The sequence below is a fragment of the Pleuronectes platessa genome, chromosome 11, assembly GCF_947347685.1.
Source record: "Pleuronectes platessa chromosome 11, fPlePla1.1, whole genome shotgun sequence".
NCBI classification, from domain to species: Eukaryota; Metazoa; Chordata; class Actinopteri; order Pleuronectiformes; family Pleuronectidae; genus Pleuronectes; species Pleuronectes platessa.
The window spans coordinates 24771049-24791086 of record NC_070636.1 but is presented as its reverse complement, the minus strand read 5'-3'; the positions used below and the strand labels follow the sequence as shown (position 1 = coordinate 24791086).

Genomic DNA, 20038 nt, shown 5'->3' with positions numbered 1-20038 from the left:
ATCCTCCACGCAGGGGAAAAGGTAATAACAGTAAATGCCAGTTGATGTACAGTGAGTGATTTGTGCTGGTGTTTGTTTAAAGGCCACAGCTCAGTCAGGTTCACTCTTGAGACCGCTACTGCAAAGGTCAGAGACCACCTGCTTTGACAAAAAGTGCTCCTGCTGCAGCGAACCTTGAAGAGCATGGTTCAGCTTGGCTGTGTGTGTGTGTGTGTGTGTGTGTGTGTGTGTGTGTGTGTGTGTGTGTGTGTGTGTGTGTGTGTGTGTGTGTGTGTGTGTGTGTGTGTGTGTGTGTGTGTGTGTGTGTGTGTGTGTGTGTGTGTGTGTGTGTGTGTGTGTGTCACACAGACACCCTGTTCAGCCCCTCGGGCCCTGCTGGTCAAGCCTGGCTACACATGCTGATTAGAATTAATGCATGCTGCTGATTTAATACAGAGAGGAGGCATGCCACCTAATTATTATGAAGTCATAGAGGTGAGGCGACAGTACAGCGGCTCCTCACATGTTTAGCTTCTTTATGCTGCTGATTTTTCCTGCAGCATGACTTTTCTGTCTGTAAAGAGAGACAAAAGGTCACTGACAGACCATTTATTGAAATGGTTAAAGCTAAATCTAGACTTTATTTCAAGTATTGATTAATTATTATGACTCATGCTTTCATCATTTGCGATGTGACAGCATATAATTTCCACACAGTCAAAGTAAGTGGAATTGTGGGCCCTTGTCATTGTTAGGAAATAGTCCTACATTGCAAAGCTGCTCTCTTGGCTGATTGCTGCCATTGCTGTCATCGGAAGTAGTGGCCGAACGGACTGCGGTCTGGTTGAGAAGACATTGCGCTGGGACTCACTCACCTGTATCATGTTAGAAGTTGTCTTCACTGTGAGGAACGGATTTGTGTGGGATGCTGCATGCAGAGCGGATGATTAAGAACAAACACAAAATGTAAATATTTGGGCTGGCTGAAACATTTATCAATATTTGGCTGTTTCTATTTGTCCATGTTAAATACTAAGGATCTGATGCGGGGCTGTTATGGCTTTGGAGCGGTTGGAAGGCACATTTGTTTTGTAACTAATTACTGATGAGCCCTCCAGTGCAGACACACTATTTGTAACAAGTTTGAGATCTGGGGTGAATGTCTTCATGTGTATAATAACCACCTCTATAAAACATTGTCAATAAAAACTGACTCACATTACAACCTTGATGAGGGCTGGATTTATTACACAACTCTTGGATTATATAAAATTATACTAGGTTTTGACTGCAGGCTTTAAATATGAAAGCCTATGTGTCAAATGAAGTCATCGTGTCAGTGCCCTTCAACCTCCAGCTGTGTGTTTGTTTCTTGTCCTGAGGGACACATATGACTGCACAGTAAATGAGCTCTTGTTTCCGCATCTCATCGTCCTTGTTTTATGCGTGTCACCCCGTGTTAGTCTCGTAGCGGTGCCGCCAAGCTGCTTTCAGACTCTCATGAAAAGCTTCACTCAAAGGCCACTTAGGCAGCCACTCTTCCAGGCTCATCAAAGGCTGCCCAGAGAGAACTGAGGGGCCATTCACAGCCAATTAGAGTGTATCACAGAACGAGCACGGGAGAAGTCTGAAGTCTGCCAAATGAGCAGAGGAACATGACCTGCAATGATAGAACAGATGGACATCTTTTTGTCCCCCCCAGCCTCAGAAACACACCGTGGCTGCACAATACGCCAAACCCCCTTTTGTAATCTGTGCAAGAGCAAATACTTTCAGCTGATCTGATGTATGTTTTGCAGTTTCCTGTTATAAAAGCTAAGCTATTCAGGTTTTCCACTATGTTTTCACTCCGCTCTGGAAGCCTCTATGTTAGCCTATGTCTTTTTCCCTTCATTCAGGGAAGCAGGGGCACTCTCGTGGAGTGCTTACTTACACCAGCAGCTGTCATCTATTCTTGTTGATCCGGTGATGAAGTGTCTGTGTCTGCTGTTTTATTTTCTCATCTGTACTGGTACAACAGTCATTATTTAAAAAAGTGTAATTGTCATCTTTTCTTTATCGTGATTCAGTGTCGACATTTCTTCGTGAACTTTACACTGTTCTGTCTTTGCTAATTACTTTTTGTTTACTGACTTTTGTGCATGCCATCCTTGGGGTGATCTTGATATATAGTAGTGAGTGGTTGACTCCAGTGGTTTTGTTAGTTTGGTGCAGTGTTGCACGGTATCGCAATACTCGGCCATTAAAAACGTTACAATACCTAATTTTATTAGAATCGGGGGCGCACCGGCTGCGGAACGTCAGTGGAACATCACGTTACCTATTAATACATACCAGTACTATACAGTATGAAGCCGTGCATCTTCCGCTCCTGCAAATATTTCACAATAAAAACCTTTAAAAACAAATGAACGAATTCCGTCAACAGTAACTCTGGAGTGCTCTTATTTCAAAAGCTTATCCTATAGGAAGTGTGAGGGTGAGAATGAAGAGCACCCTTGTTTGTGTTTGAATATGAGCCCTATATTTCCTGTGTGCAAAACTTTCCACTCCATGCAGTTGAACCTGCAGTGCCTCCCTGTAGATGTGTTTTTTTTTCTTTCTCACTACAGCAGATGTCACATGTACATCTATAATAAGATGTTGTGTATTAACGTTACCAAGTTATGATCTTGAATGATCCAAACTTTAAACAAACAAGCCAACACTTAACAGATAAACTACAGTTTTATTGAGCATGGAAATAATGAGCATTAACGACATTGTAAGTCTTGCATTTCATGGTGAAGCCATGATAGCACCAAGGGCCTTGCCCCCTTTTCTGCCCTGAGGACCTGAGAAATATCTTTTCCAGGGCAAACATTCCAGCAGTCATTTATTGTGCGGAACCCTATTGTTGTTGACTCATTGATACATTTTTGCTGAGGGATTTTGAGCTCTGCTTAAGCCTTACTTTTTCTTCCAGCTGAAGAAGATACCTGACAACATTCTTGCAGACCGAATTTCTATCTCTCAGATAGAAATAACATAATTGTTAGTACTTCTTCTAATTAAAAGAACAATTTATTTAGTTAGAAATAGGATTATTATATCAGATTTAACCTGCATTAAATCACACCCCAAATCACCCACAATTTATTTAAATTTGTACACTGCTGTTTTACTGAAAACAGTGATTACAAAAACAGTTTAATATAATGAAATTATATTATATCACAACAATGTCCTCTTTGTGTTACTACTGTACTAATGGTTGTATCTTGTTAATAGCAGTTTTTTTATTGATATTTATTATAATTAAACTGCTCATACAAATGCAATACAATTGGCATTAGTTTGTTCCAGTGTGTAAGATTTAGATAAAAAAGGATCTTTTGACAGCAATTTAATATAAAATAATCCTAGTGATTGTTGTGCAATAGCAGTAGACTTGACGTTGGCTAATTATTAATAATCCTAAAACAGGATTATTAAAATAATAAAAAATATTTATAAAAAATAATTAAAAATGATAAAGCTATCAATTAAGAATAATAAAATAATTAATTAGAAATGATACAGTTATCAATTAAGAATAGTTAAATAATTAATGAAAACAATAAAATTATCAATTAAGAATAATACAATCTTTAGTTATTATTTATCGACGACGGGGCACCATCCTCGTAACAGGGGCCAACCGTTAATCTGTAAGGATCAGTCTCAGTTTATAAAAGTTCAATCAATGAACAATGACAGGTTCTAAGTTCCAGCACAGGCTATGCGTGCGTGCGTGCATGCGTTGAAGGAGGGGGGTCGATAATAATGAAATTAAGAGGGCCGAAAAAACCCTGGGGTTTGAAACTCAAAATGGTGGTGTAACCCACCAGATATAGTATCAAAATGGCTGACTTGCCTTATGATTTTAGAGCCCCAAAAAATTGCGGACGGGCCTTGTGATGTGAAATCAACGTGATATCATTAATTCTTGCCGTCAAACTGAAAGAACACATGCTTGAATAAAAATGTGGAAGGAAGCCCAAATGAAGTTGAAGAAGAACCAATATAAAGACTCAAATACTAAGATCATATCGAAGCACAAAAGTCTCACATGATAGTTTCCCAGTTGACACCTACTCTTCTTAATTTACTAAATAAAGGACCCAAGACCTTAAGACACAGAAGAAGGGTGCTCATTAGGCAGTGCACTAACTTTTTTCAAGGTATAGATAGATAGATAACCTTTATTTAGACAGGGTATAAACCAATTGAGAGCAGAGCTCTGTCTCTGTCACCTGTAATAAACCTTAGGGAACTGTGATATAAAGCATCCAGTGGTTTGAGAGTATGTGTAGCATCATGCATGTAAATCACACCTGCGTAGTCTAGCACTGATACAAATGTTGCCTGCACAATCTATTTGTGAATGTAAAACACTGCCTATTTCTATAAAAGAAACCCAATTTAGATTTCAACTTCTTCGATAGTTCATTAATGTGAGTTTTAAAAGATAGTTTGTCTTCCAGCCAGATACACAGATATCTATAATTTTGAACTCTTTAAATTCAACCCCTTTTTTCTACTGATATTTAAAATTATGGGGGGGTTGAAGAGCATGTAATTGGTCTTATCTGGATTTAATACTAGTCAGAGTTTAGCAAGAGCAATGTGATTTTGTAACGACAAGACACTATGTGATTTAGCCATTTAAAGGGAAGAGAAACTCTGCACTCTCTCTGGATAGCCCTTTTTTTTTTACCAGGACAGTACCAAACATGGGGGTTAGTTGTAATTCAGGGGAAGCATCCTAAAGTAGCTGGAGCAAGCCTATATCACAGAGCCTGTCAGGGATTAGCTGTCTTCAGCATATGCCACTTTAAAAATTGAAAATGTCCTTCCAAATACTCCTGAGCTTGGGGGAAGACCAGAAAAGATGACCCAAGGTCTCGTCACTCGTCTTACACTTATTACAGGGAACCGAGACAAAAGGTTACAATTCTAAATGTTTTTGTCGGCTGGTGGCTGAAACTAACATCAGTCCAGCACTGATTGGAAATACCTAGATCCCATACGACTCTTACACCCATACCTCATCCAAAACCTCTGCACATGTTCTTAATCTATATCTCCTTTATACCAAGATGTCACAGAAAAAAAAGACTGACAAGCTATCAGATCCACCAAGCCAGACTTAAAAGATGGCATTTTACCAAACCTCAAAATGTTTACTTTATCCAGTAATTTCACAAGCTTTTGGACAACAAAACTAATCAAGCATGACATGAACTTATACATACTTTTAAATCACAATAAAATATCAGGTATTTGAGGAGGTACAATATTGTACAGTTCTCATGCAGCTTCTGGCACTCAAGTGAACAGCATATATTGTTCTTGCTGGATATTTGCTTGTGAATCATGCAGTGGAGATGAAACCAGTGATAACTGTAGTTTTTCATTTCCACAGAGCACAACAATGTAGCTCTGTGAAACTGTTGTCTGCATACTCATGAGTCACACAAAAAAGTATTAGGTTCAGGCTTCTCAACTTTTAGTATCTCATTACAAGATATGCCAACAGATGACTATGAAAATATGGAAATTCAGTAATGGGTATGTCTCCTAGACAGAACTTCTGTCTTTAAGCAGAACCCATCCCATTTCCCTGCCACAAAGCAGTAATTTTTTTGGGACATGGGTATGGCTAGTGGCTCTATAATGCTTTCTATTAAAAAGCATTCTTGTAAAAAAAATGCATACTAAACATGGCGATTTGTGTATCATTTTATGCAAAGTTGGTCTCAGTCAAAGTGATGAAAAAAATGCAATTGGATGCTCAGGCGATTGATGTCTGATTGACAAAACATGCCATCTGCACTGTTCCCAATCAGGTTTCCATGTCGACTTCTATAATGGTGCAAATCTGTCTCCAGCTGGTATCATACAGAACATCAGCTTGTCCTCAAAACATTCCGCCATTTTGTCACTTCACTGCACTCACCGGCCATATGCATTTATCGCATCTTCCATACATGTACTTTTCTATTATACCAATGCATGCAGAATGTGTGAGTCAGCCATCATTCACACTCAAATGTGGTCATAGCTACTTAAAATAAGTTATTTTTCTGGTCTACATCTTGCAGACTCACATAAATGTGCATGGTTCGGATTCTGGTTATGAAGTCATTTGTAATATAAAATATGTAATGTTTAATGCATGAATTTTATCTTAAATAAATGCAAGGTTGGTATTTGCTATATTAAGATCCATAAACATGATCAAATATTACATTTTTGTTTGAATTTTGTATTTCTGTTTGCAATTATTGTTGAATAAACTCAGGTGAAATGCTTTCTCGATGCTGTATTTGACGATGGAATACAAAGAAATAGATTTTGTCTTGGTTTGTGAGGCAGATTGAAAGCAGCCTCATTAGGAGATGCCGGTACACTACAAGTCACAAGATTATTTTACAGATCGGGGTGAAAAGAGGAGGATAAGAGGAGAAGGAAAAGATTTTGAAATGGCAACAGCAAGCACAAACAGATGCTGATGTCTAATGATCGCCTTGCTTTCTCAGCTGCATGAGAAGAAGGCAAGAGCGTGGAGCTGATTTGGGGAAGCAGCCATTTTGAAGGTGGCTTGTTATGGCTGAGAAGAGGGAGAGAACAAAACGCTGATTCATTCGGCACATATGCACAGTATCATGCAATTCTCTTTCAGCACCACCCCAAGATTAGAGATAATGAGTTGTCTTTTACCCCTATTTTCATGAATGTGTCTGAGGTTGTCGTAGTAATATGAAAGCACAGCGGGGGAGAAAATCAAAGTCTCTGCCGGATTAGGGACTACTCACTAGAGGAAATATCTTCCCAGTGTCAGCTAAAGTGACTGAGTTCTACATTTTCATTTTCAATATCCATCATTTAGCTGATTTCCTTGTGAAATGTCGTAACAGTCGGAATTCTTCTTTTTGACTGTTCTCAGACCTCAGGTCACCCAGTTTTATGATTGTAAAATGTTCACCTATCGATAAATTGCAACATCATCATGATACTTATTGTTAATCTGGCTTCAGAAGTTGTACAGCTGTACGTAGGTAACTGGAATTGTTTGTGTTTCTTGAAGATGTTTCACCTCTCATCCAAGATGCTTCTTCAGTTCTAACTGACTAATGGGAGGTTTCAGGTATTTAACCTCTGGGTCTGTAGGGTACATGTCCACATGTAGGCTGCAGCGTAGCTTTGATGCAGAAGCATGAATTGGGCTTAAGTTGTTGAGCCACCCTGCTATTGTGTGAGTCATTAGGGTCTCCGGAGTTGGAGTTTGGTTGGGTGTTTCTTTGGGAAGGAGATTTTGAAAATCATCATAAGTGGCTGAAAGTCTGTGTCATAGAACACCTCTGTTAAGTTATCGTTTGTGTGATGTGTGGAATGTAATGAGAAGCATATCTGGGTTAAAGGTAAGAGACAGAGAGCCAGGAGGTCCCCTGAAGAACAATTCACCACCAGAACAGTAGGTGGCGCAACGGTTATTTAGCCTCTGGTGGAAACCAACAGGCTGTAGCGGCGAGCTACAAACATGCATCCTGCATGGTGTCCGTCATTGTTTCCGAGGTGTGCAAGGCATTGTGGACAGCTCTACAGCCAGACTACCTACCCTGTCCCTCAACCAGCCAGTGGACAGCGATAGCAGCGGACTTTTGGCGGCTCTGGATGAAACAGAAAGTGTGAGGTCCGGAAATGTGAGATTCCGGAAATGATGTAGCTCAGAAATGATGTTGTTAGCGGACCAATCACAGCCAAGGGGTATCCATAGGCTCTCCGACATTCCGACGTAGAGTAAGAAAATTCAGAGGTGTACGTAGAGCTCTCCGAGGGCTCTCTGAGGTGCTCAGAGAGGGGGTTCCACGTCGGAGAAGGTGTTCCCATGAGTCCGTCTCCGTCAAACCAGAGTAGCATCGGCCTTTAGAGCACCCTTAAATTGTCAGTTCATCTATGTTTCAACATTCACCTATCATGAGCACTGTCTAGTGAACAATATAATTAGAAAGTTGACGGAATTAGTTACCTCTGTAGGAGCAGACATCTAAAGAAAATGTGTTGCTTCCTTCGTACCTAAAAGAAGGTTTAAAAAATATCGGAATCCTACACAGCACCCGTTAGAGGTTTTCTAGGTATTCGAACTGGGAGGAGATCCTGGATTCCTAACTTTGGAGAGGTTTTATGTCTAATCTGGCTGATGGACCTCTTTAGGATGAGCTAAAAGATGTCTCTGTAAAGAGGAACATCTGGACTACCCTACTTCTCCTGCTGCCACCATGTACCTGCCCTAGATAAGTGGTCTTCAGATCCACTTGGTTCATAGTAACAGAGATCTGAACTATCACCTGAGTTTGAATGGATCCAAATTATATTCAAAGTTTGATTCAGTAAGGTGCTGTTCTAAACCAGGGGTCTGAGACCGTTTTTTTTGCAATATTTGATGGTTAAATGATGTGGCATCATGCTGCTGTCAGTGTTTGTTTTCTAACTCTATTGGGTCTCTTGGGGTCAGAGTCAGGTTCCTGGCATCTAAGTTTTTTTCAAACTATATTTGATCGTCCTTGGTCTAAATTCAAAAATGTATTTTGGAAAAATAACACGAATCCCATACCATATAGTTCTTCTCCTGGCCCTTATACTAGTTGGATTTGATTTGTAATAATTGCATAGGTTTGTCTATGAGCCGAATCCTGTATCAATCTGCCATGTCTGTAATATTTCCATATACTTTATATCTCTTGAGCCCTGCAACTTCCACTGACTTAGACTCTAGACACTATGGATAGCTGTTACAATTTGGGATTGATGGGGTTTTTCATGTGTCAAGTATTAGAGAGGCTCTTGTTCTTTTGGGTTACTTCCTTGAGCTCATTCAAAACAACTTTGCAAAGAGATGCAATAACTGTGTGGAATGTAAATTTGATCTACTCTGCATTTACAACCACAGTGCATTAAAAGTAGAGTCTGAAGCTGGATTTTTATTTTTGTAGAATTACGGTGCAGCATCCTGAGACCTCAGGATGTATTGTGAGCGTTTCCCCTTAAATGTGTCCATGCCTGGAGGCTGCACTGTTTGTTGCAACCTATGAACTAAAGTATTGCACACCATATTGACTAATGATTCTCAGAGCACAACCTGAAGCAAGTATTTTCTTTTGCATTTGGGCCTATAGGGTTGAGTAAGAGCGTTCGCCCTCTCATGAGAAAGATGGTTCTTAGTACATAAAATGTCAAATTGTCAGATTCAGATTTTCCTGAATACAACTGGAATTTGTTTTCTTGTTGCCAGCATTACAGGAAATATTGGGGTAACTGATCAATCTTCATATTATTCATTTTCAGTTTTACCTTAAATATTGCCTATAGTGGCAATATTGCAAAACTTGAATGGGATGGTTACTTATTCAGATTCATCTTAATCATGTTACAACGATGTGGTGTCTTTTTCTAAATACAAGTATTCGTAAAAGTGCTTTTTTTGCATCTGTAATGAGCATCAATTAGCACTAAGGCAACCATTCTTCTGAATCTGATGTAGGACTGGAATGCACTAAATCTTTCCACCAGCAGATGTCAGCACTGATTGCATCCCTCAGTTTATCACTACTGCTGTCTTCCCTTAGGAAAAAAAACGACAATGTTCCGCTCAGATAAGTGCCCAATGCCACTCGTCAACTTCTGGCTCTTCTCAGGGACACACTATGTAAATACTAGGGTGGAGCTAGAGAATTGTTGACCTCGAGGAGCTCATGGCACCAGCGTATCAGCAAAACGAGTCTGAGGTGGTAAAATCCTGTAGGGATATGAAGAATGGGGAACGTTTAACATTTGCTTCCCAGCTGTCTGCTGTAGTCAGATCACTGCTGACAAGCTGATCTCCAGCCCCAGCAGCAGCAACAGCAGCACAAATACTCACTGGTGTTGTCTCTGTGCCACTCAGGGCAAAGGAGTCAAACAGCAGCTGGTACCGCACCTCAGAGCATGAAGTTTAAATGCTGTATGTTTTTCAAGCAGTGTACACTCAAACATGATTTGTCATTAATAAAAAAAAAAATTGAGAACACTCTAGTATTTTTCATCATGTAAACACATTTTACTACTTTTCAACATGTTTTGCACAGATTTGGGCAAACGGTGCCAATAGCACAAGCTATCTGCAGTTTTTGCTACAGTACAGGTAAAAGTTAGAGATAAATATTTGCTGTTGAGTTGATCTGTAGCCTGTGTTTACATTATAAATAACTTCTGAAATTTAATGAAAGACAAAATATCTTTGCTATAAATAGCGAACAAATGTTGCATGCGTTAAAAAATTACTTTTTGGAATTTTCTTTGACCAAAAGCAAGACTGTTCAAAATGGTAATAGTCAACAATCTGATAAGGTTAGAAGTGTTAGTGAAAGGGCTTATGGAGTCCAAACAGGGGAATAATGATTCTGAAACAGAGACCAAAACCTTTATACAAACATTCACAATATTGCATCTGGTCCTGACACAGGATGAACGGACAGCAATACTGCAACCCAAAAATCACAAAGGAAGTTGGTTCAAGTTGTAAATATTATTAATCACTCTTATTCTGTTGTCTTCTATCTACATTTGTAACAAGACTATTTTGGTCCTGTTATGATGGAGTGATGATGCCTGCAGTAAATGTTTAATTAGGTCAAGATAGAAAACAACCCTATAATTTCAGACCCCTTGAGCAATGAGGGAACATTTGGGTCACCATCCCCGAAAAAAATAAAAAACTCTGAAATCAAGCTCTATTCCAATCATTGTTTAATTGCAGAGGTATTCTAAAGGCCTTCCAGATCACCCAAATCACCTCTGCTGTGGCTGGGCCAAAATCTCATGCTGAAAGGTTATATGCAGATAATGATCCTTATCGTCCCTTGTTACTGATACCTTTTCTCTGCCATAGTTGTACCATTACAAATTTAGGAATACTTTTCTTCAATGCAAAAAAATAACTGACACACTGGTGAACTGCCAGGTACTCTGTGGTCATCTAGACTTTGTTTTTTTAACGCAGCTGAATTAATTATACATAGTATTCTCATTTGCATTTTCACCATTTTTGTTTCTTAACAAGGAAGAAATAGAATAATTGATCATTAATTATGGATTTCATAAAAAAGTGTTATCCCTTCTGTTGGTGAACAGCCATTCATCTGTTGTGTTCCTCTCTTTGTGCCAATATAGTTAAACATGTGGTGCTATCATTGGAGTGGATCTGCAATATGTAATGGATATCTAGATTTAATGTGTCGATCTCCCAAATCCCCTACAAGCAGCTTGGAACTACATTTAGGTGCAACACTGGTCTTTATACATCACCATAGTTTCTGACTCTGTTACTAGCATTTCCATCCTCTAGTATTATTGTGGTGAACTGGGTAATTGCTTTTCTTGCCCTCGTGGGTTAGTGTGTGTTCCTCTGTTTGTACCGATACACCACACTGGTCTGGTTGCGTAATCGTAGTGTGGATTGATGAATATTTACCCTACTCCTAATCAGACATACAAACTGACATTCACAATAATATTACACTGATGAAAATATACTTGTAAGTTATTGGTTCATTTAATGCAATGATTATTAATATTATTATTATTATTATTATTATTATTATTATTATTATTATGCATTGTAAGACCCATGTAATAAATGCTCTCTTCTTGAAGTTTGTAATGATTAGTTTTAGTTTTTTAGAAGTGGACTCAACTCTATGATCCCAGCTTGTTTAACTCAGTGAAACCACACAAATCATTTGTCGTAAAGTCGTCATTTCATTTCAGCCTATTAATCATTTTAGCTTAGTCAGCAACAAGCCGTCACTGTGTCCTCTCCAAAACAGGTACTGAATGTTACTTCTGTAGCATGTGAGCAAACTTTCTAACATGCTCAGGCAGATCAGTCTGCAGACATGATCCTCCTCAGGAATTCAACAACAGCCGCATCGGGGGTGAAATATGATACATTTCCTCAAAATTTGTAAAACTCACAAAATAAAACACTGATGTTCAGAAAAGGAATTGGGCTGATTGCCAGGCTCATATGTTTTTAGTCTCAATATAATGAAAATGACAATGAAATAAACTTTGTGTCCAAATTTATGACAGAGTAGACCTCAGGGTGGCTTTTTCACTTTCAAAGTTTAGTGAAGTTATCAGATTTACATTTGTTAAGGCTTTTCGTAGTGAAAACTGGGCCAAATTATCTGCTGTCAGACGACACATTTTTTATGGAAGCCTCACAACCTCAGCCAGTTCCAGTACAATATCCATGGATTAATTGTTGCTGTGCTCAAAGAGCTAAATTAGTTTTTTTTCAGTTGAAATATATATTATTATGCCATTTTTACCAAACAGTAAACCAATCCCAATATTACCAAATGTTGGTTGCTTCACTTCAAATATGAGGGTTTGCTCTGCTCTGTTTCAGTCTTCTGCACTACACCTTCTTCCACAGCTGAAAAGGTAGATGGAAGTGTAGCGTATGAAATAATTCTAGACACTATGCAAACACATTAAAACAACGGAAGTCCTCCATCGTCCTTACTATATTGAATCAGTTTCTTCAAAATCAAATCACTGTCAGAAAGTGCCCACTGTAATAGAGTTGCAGCAGGTGTATATCCGTAATGTAAAAGAGTGAGACAAGCATCTCACGCTGTTTAAAAATCACAAGTTTCTGCAACATGGCACAATTACGCAACAAAAGGTGTAAACACTCATGAGAGTGACCACAGCCATTTGTGCAAACCAGTTGCAGCTAAACACATCATGGATGAGACGTTGGGGAATGTAGAATTAACAGGTGGAGTCAGGGTGGCTTCAGCAGTAATCGGTCATATTATTGTATAAACACGAAGTAAAACAAATGATGAGACATTGAGGAGAGAGAAAGGACACAAAATTCCAAATATGAAATATCATCAACCAAAAATGTTGACAGCTGGTGTTATTCTGTAATGCTTTTGCTGGCTCATTGATGTCTTTCAAGTGTAAAAAGTATAATTTCTTATTCAGCAGAGCCAGCAAGAGTTCACACTGTGCTTGAAATTGTAGAGGTGTGAATCTGCATCAAGTTGGTCTGATCAAGGTAATAGTTAAAGCTTATTTAAAACCAAAAACCCTCAGTACTTTATCTACCAGTCGGTCATTTGCAACAAGTGCTAGCTTTTGATATATTTTGCAATTTTTTTTTCAAGTTTCAAAATGTGATGGTGATGTGATACACCCACCTTCAATTGCTGTTTCTCCTGCTGAAACATTCATAACTCACTGTCGTTTGGCCTTTGCTTGTACGCCATTTTTGGCTTCTCTGGCATGCGCACTTTTAGTATGAGTCCTATGCACTGTTTTATAAATGAGGCCCCTGGACTTTAATTTAGATCGGCAGCAAATTTCACATACTCATAAATATCAGTTTCTCTCTAAATATGACTGACTTTTTTCATCATGATTCATGAATTATTGTCCGAGAAATCCTGGATGTGTTCTTCCCTGGTTCATGCCCCACTCTTCTGCAAAATTCCATCGTCTAATGACAAAACGTAAAGATAAGTCATAATAAGCAACTGGCACGGACGACGTGGGTATTTTGTGGAGGAGGACAGTCTTGCTGATCCTCACTGATTCCCAGTATCCACCTGGTCGTGGCAGAGAACGTTTCTGTTGTTCATGTGGCACTAAGACACAATTACTGAAGCATGATAATGAAATGAACTGAGGCTTGCAGTCAAACATCACCACCCAACACCAGCACATCTCACTCTCTCGTCCGTTCTTCATTTCTTTTACTTATTACCACATTTGAGACTGACTCCCACATCCTTGCTATGCTTTTCACATCACAGTGAGAGAAAACGGCAGCATCTCAGGAGCAAAGTAAGGGCCTGTGCCTACTGCCGGCTGCAAGAGATAACAAATAGCTGCTATTTTTCCTACCTTGTTGTATTGCTGTTGGCCTTTGTTAAAATAAATTACATTTAAAACACGGCACAACAGAACTGTGAGAAACATTCAGTATCATTATTAAACGCTGAAGAATTTTTTTGTGAATGCCTTTGCTCCTCAACACCTCAAGCTTCGTTGCTTTAATACTTGCTAGTAGACGAGGCCTCTTGACAACACAGGCTTAAATCTGCTCACAAACATGCACATCCACATATAGGACGTGACAGGCGGCAAGATGAGCCTCAGTGAGCTGAATAACGAGCTAATCACGAGCAGCCCAATAATAAATAGTCCTTGTTCATAGTCCTCTAATCCCAGTCATTTAGCAGTGGTGTGGCAGTAGAATCAATTACTGCAGCTGGGCTCCCAGTATAGGGCCCTGCTCTCTGTTCTGCTGTCCAGCTGCACACAACACACTCACAGCTTGGACCCGCTACACAATGAGACACAATTATAAATCTACTGTTGTATATTGCTTTGCATTCATGATATAAATTATCTAAAGACATATGCATTATCCACAAGACAAGGACGCCATACATTATGACTTTATAAAGATACTAGACAGAAGAGGATACATAATTAAAGCATGTACAAAAAAAGTCTTATAAGACAAACTTATTGTGATAACGCTTGCTGAAATCCTTTCCTACATATTGCACACAGGAGTGGTGTTGATCTTCTCTCCCAGTGCATATTGTCCAAAGTGTTGGATTGTTCCTAATAATAAAAAGAAAGTACAGGAAAACATTAACAATTATTGGAGCCCCAGATCAGCTTAAGTCTGGCCTATTGTTCACATTAAACCAAATATAATGGAGGCCTACATACATTATTTATAAACCTCTCCCCATGGGTCTGAGTTTCAGCTGATACTCAGTCGCCGAAAGGAATGTCTTCCCTATGTCTACAAACCATCTAATTTGATGTGAACAAAGCATAATGAAATATGGTATCCAGGTGCATGATTGGAATCATTGGAGTCAATGTTTTTCGAACAAAAAATAAACTATATAGACAAAGGTATTGGGACACCTACAAATCATACCTACAGCAGCTTTTATGACATCCCATTCTAAATCAATAGGCATTAATATGGAGTTGGTCCCCTCTTTGCAGCAATGAAAGCTTCCACTCTTCTGGGAAGGCTTTCTGCAAGATTTTTGGGGAATGTTAGTGGGAATTTTTGCCCATTCATTCAGAAGATTATTTGTGAGGTCAGACACTCATGTTGGACATGAGGACATAGCTCGCAATCTCCGTTCTAGTTCATCCCAATAGTGTTTGATGGGGTAGAGATCAGGGCTCTGTGCGGGCCACTCAGGTTCTTCCACAGCAAACTCACCCAACCATGCTTTTATGGACCTTGCTTTATGCACTGAGTACAGGCATGCTGGAACAGAAAAGGGCCTTCCCCAATATGTTCCACAAAGTTGGAAGCATATCATTTTCCAAAAGTTCTTTGTAAGCTTAAGCACTAAAATCTCCCTTCACTGGAACTAAGGGACCCAGTCCAACCAATGGCAATGTAACTGAATGAAACCCCTGAATTTGACGATTAAGAGGTGTTTCCCAATACTTTTGTCCATATAGTGTAAGTCAGAATATCACAGCCTCTGCTATACAGATGTTGATTTATTTTACTCCCTCCCTTGTAAGTCCCCTGACCCAATGAACCTATTTAAATACATATTGACTTTAATAAAAGGTCCTAACCCCCCCACCCCTCCTCAAAAACGTGTCACGGCATGCTTATGTAAAGTGCTTTTTAGACAAAAGTGTAAAAAAAAAACATAATGACAATAACAATAATGATATTATATACATTTTATAGACACACATAAGCCAGTCACATTGGACGTATCTATTGATCACACAGACATATTAACAATACTGCAATAGCATAAAAACAATTCATAATCATTTATTTGTCTGGTAAAAAGTATTTTATTAGCATTTTGGTTGAGTTCATTGAACCTGTCTGCCTGCCTCTCTGTCTGTCTTTCTGTCTACAGTGAGAATCAGTGGAATTGATTTCAGAATTGTGTGGACTCTGCTGGCTTTATGTCTCTGCCTCTCCCTGCAACACTTGCACACAATCAGAGAGCACAAAGGGAGAGGAGGAGCGATTCCTAGAAAACAATTTGCCATCTGTGCTTAATGGCATCGGAAGGCTGTCCACCGACCTGCACCGCAGGGAATTGGCCCCAGGGCCAATGCTTTAATTACATACATAGAGACAGAGTGAGTTACAGAGAAACAAAAAACAAGAGCACAAAACTGTTTCAAAGCGGTGAACTTTGAAACAGTTTTTCACTAAACAGTAGCACTTTTTCATAAACTGAGAAAGATATTTACCGTTTGAAGCTGTGAACAATGGGCCAAATTGTTTCCAAATAGGGGGGGACGAGCTTAACTTTGTGTATTACAGCCTGGACATTTTGACAGCTTGTGTTTTTATTTATTGGGAAATGCGATTATTTCACTGTGACTATCAATCTGATAATGAACCACTGAGGCAAGAAGAGACGACCGTCACACCCATCTTTTCCCCTCTTATCAGCAGAGTATATTTATTAGACTGGTGATGCAAAATCATATAACACTGGGTTTAAATCAAAGTGTCTTAAATCTTAATATGATGTTATACAGATAGGAGATACCTGAAATGAGAATGAGAAGTAGAAGTTGAGCCATGCTCAGTCTTTTCTGCCAGGCAACCCTGAACCCAGAGTCCTGTGTGTTTGCTCTTCCACAGTGTCACAGTTGACAGGTATGTGTTTGTTAAACATTGCATATAAAATGAAAGATCAAAGTCTAAAGCAATTATTGTGTATTAATTGCATTTCTACATCTTATTTCAGTACAGCGTTATAGTCATTTAAATAGTCGGTGGGAAAATTATGTATTGCTCCATTAGTCGGTAAGTTGTTGCACTATGTGGGGATCACAATGGATTTTGCCCAGTGCTTTGGTGGGTCATTTTTGGAATTGGAATTCAAAATCTAAATCAGCCACAAACTAAAAGGATTACTCACTCCCAATCTTGAACCGATTCTGGAATGTAGCCTTTAAATCAGTTGCAAATAATAATACTAGACAACAACTACTAGATGTTGTTAAAGATTTTGTTCCCTCACCTACTTATTGCAAAATATTTGCCATGCACCTGAATTTCAGCCATAACTGCCAGCTTCACTGGTGTGTCATAGTGGTTTAGATTTTGTCTTTGATGCTGTCGAGATGATTTTCTTGGATTGGCTTTTGGTTGTCATCAAATTTCCTCTGGAGTTTATTGGCGGGTGGAACTAACATTTCTATGTAAGTTGCTGCTAATGGGCAGGGCTGGGGCCCAGAAAGGCAGAGTTGGTGCTGTGATCAGGCGCTTTCATTATACTGACTTGAGACATGTGACAACTTAATCCAAAATCATTGAAACAAGTTGCCCCAAACTCCCATGTTTTCTAATGTTAGCTATATCTTAAAATTAGTTCTAAGCAAGAATTTAGCAAGGGTATACCAAGATACTTCATTCTCTCCTTTACCAAGTCCAAATTAATATTCGTTAAATATTTTAATGAGAAGGAGATTATAACAAAAAGTGTCAATGAAGTGTTTTTAACTTTTGAATATGAAAAATGGTAAATCGGTGGTCCCCTCAGTGAACTATGGCCAAGTCAGGAGGGTCTAAATTAATCTCATGCAGCTGTGAAAAAAGATTTTACCAATTTAAATCAAGTATCGATAATTATGTTGTGATCAGTGTTGATACTGTGTCGGTGGTCACAAAAAAAACTATAAGAAGAGAACAAATATATTTGATCATAGTGAAACTACAGCAGGTCAGGGGACGTGTAGGAGCATATGCATTAAATCTGATAAAAGAATTAGGTCATATGTGGCCTAGACCACCTCCGAATGTGGTCTGCTTTGATCAGATCTTTATATTCTCTGAATGTGTTCACACCTGTACTTAGAGCTGTCCACTTGTGATCGGGACACAAAAAACCCATGTTAATGCCAGGTGTGCACAGGCCAAATGTGCCTTGCTTTTCCCAGACCGGATATGACATCAGACCAAGCAGATACACAAATCTAGTATTCTACTTGTAAGCATCGCCCTCCAGAGGTTAAGATGTCAACAATGTGCCAAATTACCCATGTGACAAGATGCCCGGTCTCCCTAATGTGGATGACCATAAAGGCCTTTGAGAGTGTGTAATGAATTACTCTTATTTATAGTTCTTCACGTTTTTTTAAGATAGTGTAAGTATAGTAAATTAGGCCAGAGATGGATTAAAGAGTTTGATTAGAGATGTTTTTCACCACAGTAAACATGGCCTGCCTTAAAGTAACCATGTTACGGTGTTTAATAAACTGATTTGTTAACTGTCATTATCAGGGTAGAGGATTAACAAAACCTAATTTATCAGGTTTCTTCTGAATAACGTTCATTGTTTTGAGAAAGAACTATAGTGAAGCAGCTGGATGAATTGAGAGATTATTACATTTTGTTTTAAATAATCCACCTAGTCCTACTAAAACTGAAACTTGCACGAAATTGCCTGTAGAGATAAAAATAAGTAAAGCCTTGTTTTTTGTAATTTATTACCTGTGTAATCTGATTCCTCTGAAGAACCTTGTTACTTATACAGTTAAAAGCTTTGATGTGGGTGTTTGCACTTACCCAATGGCTCATAATGTATGAGTCAGCCTTTGATTTCAAGTAGATATTCGTCAAAATGAGTCAGTGTTCTAATGCCAATCTTACCATTTATAAAGTACAACTCTGTGTCCATCCACAGATTCCAAAAAGTATTTATGTTTTGTTAATTATGTTATGGTTTCTCTTTGCTGACACCACACCAGAGAACAACTTTTTTCAATTGTTTTCTCATGGAGGCAGACGACTGACATTCTTATCTCTCTGTTATTTATTTAGACAATGACTATCATCAAGATAATCTCTGATCCATAATGTAGTCCAGAGGCTACAATGTGATGGGTCAGATCTCTCTCTTATCCGACCATTGAATGAGCATGATCATCATTTTGATATATAGATAGCTGCAACGTTTAACTACTTACATTTGTATAATAACAGCATTTCAAGGTTTCCTTCTTTCCTTTCCTTCTCCACTTTCACCTTGCTCTATCCGACTGTCTCCTCTTTCTAGCTGTCATTCCCTCGTTCTTCCACCTTCTAGCATCCATTACACCACACACACATACACACACCTCCAGCCTTCTATTTAACGTCCTTGCCAACTGTGTGAAGAGGATGAGTGGAGAGATACCCAGAGGCATTCTGCACTGAGCTCCTGTGTCTCTGTGATGTACCACAAATTAACCCCCGTGTCTAATTCACTAACGGTCCATTTGATTGGATGCTGCGCGTGTGGAGATGGTGGGTGGTGGCCATCGTCAGCCTATCCCAGAGCAACAGTCCCTCTCAGGCTGTCAGTGAGCACCATTGCCATGGTGATGTCATCCTCAAGCTGTGAGCCCACCTCCATTGGACAAAGCATACTGATTACTGAAGGAGAGGGGAGAGAGAGCAGTGATGATGAATCTGATGATTAGGCTACAAGCCGTGGACAAACTGATGCCAGATATCCATTCTGATCCGAGCCTATAATCAGCTCACATACACAGTCTGCCAGAAATAGATCTGACGTGACTACAGGTGATGTGGCTGTCTGGAGGCAGAGGCTGTGCTTAGTTCAAATCATTGATTTGTTAATTGGACTGAGAAATTATACAACACAGTCAAGACACAATAATTGATGAGTTTATTTTTCTCTTTTGTCAGCGATATATTTTACACATACAAAAGAACACTTGCTAATATGCAATACAACTGTTTTGCAGTTGTACATTTAAAGCACAGCATTAATAATGTCACCATATTGTTTTTATCACAATTATGACCGCACTGTGCCAGTGAGGTTTAAAGTTAAGGCTTTCAGTGTGTGTTTTAGTATTTAGTGTGTGTATTTCCAGTTCAAATGTCAAAATATATGAGAATCCTACATATTTCTCCAATTAACGGGGGGAAATACGTAGG

At 39.0% G+C, this 20038-nt stretch overlaps 1 protein-coding gene across 1 annotated transcript in view; it reads left to right on the top strand.

The window, feature by feature from the left end:
• adck1 (aarF domain containing kinase 1) overlaps window positions 1-20038 on the top strand; it is an 89193-nt gene that overhangs the window by 13372 nt on the left and 55783 nt on the right. The gene's annotated exons all lie outside the window — the stretch shown is intronic.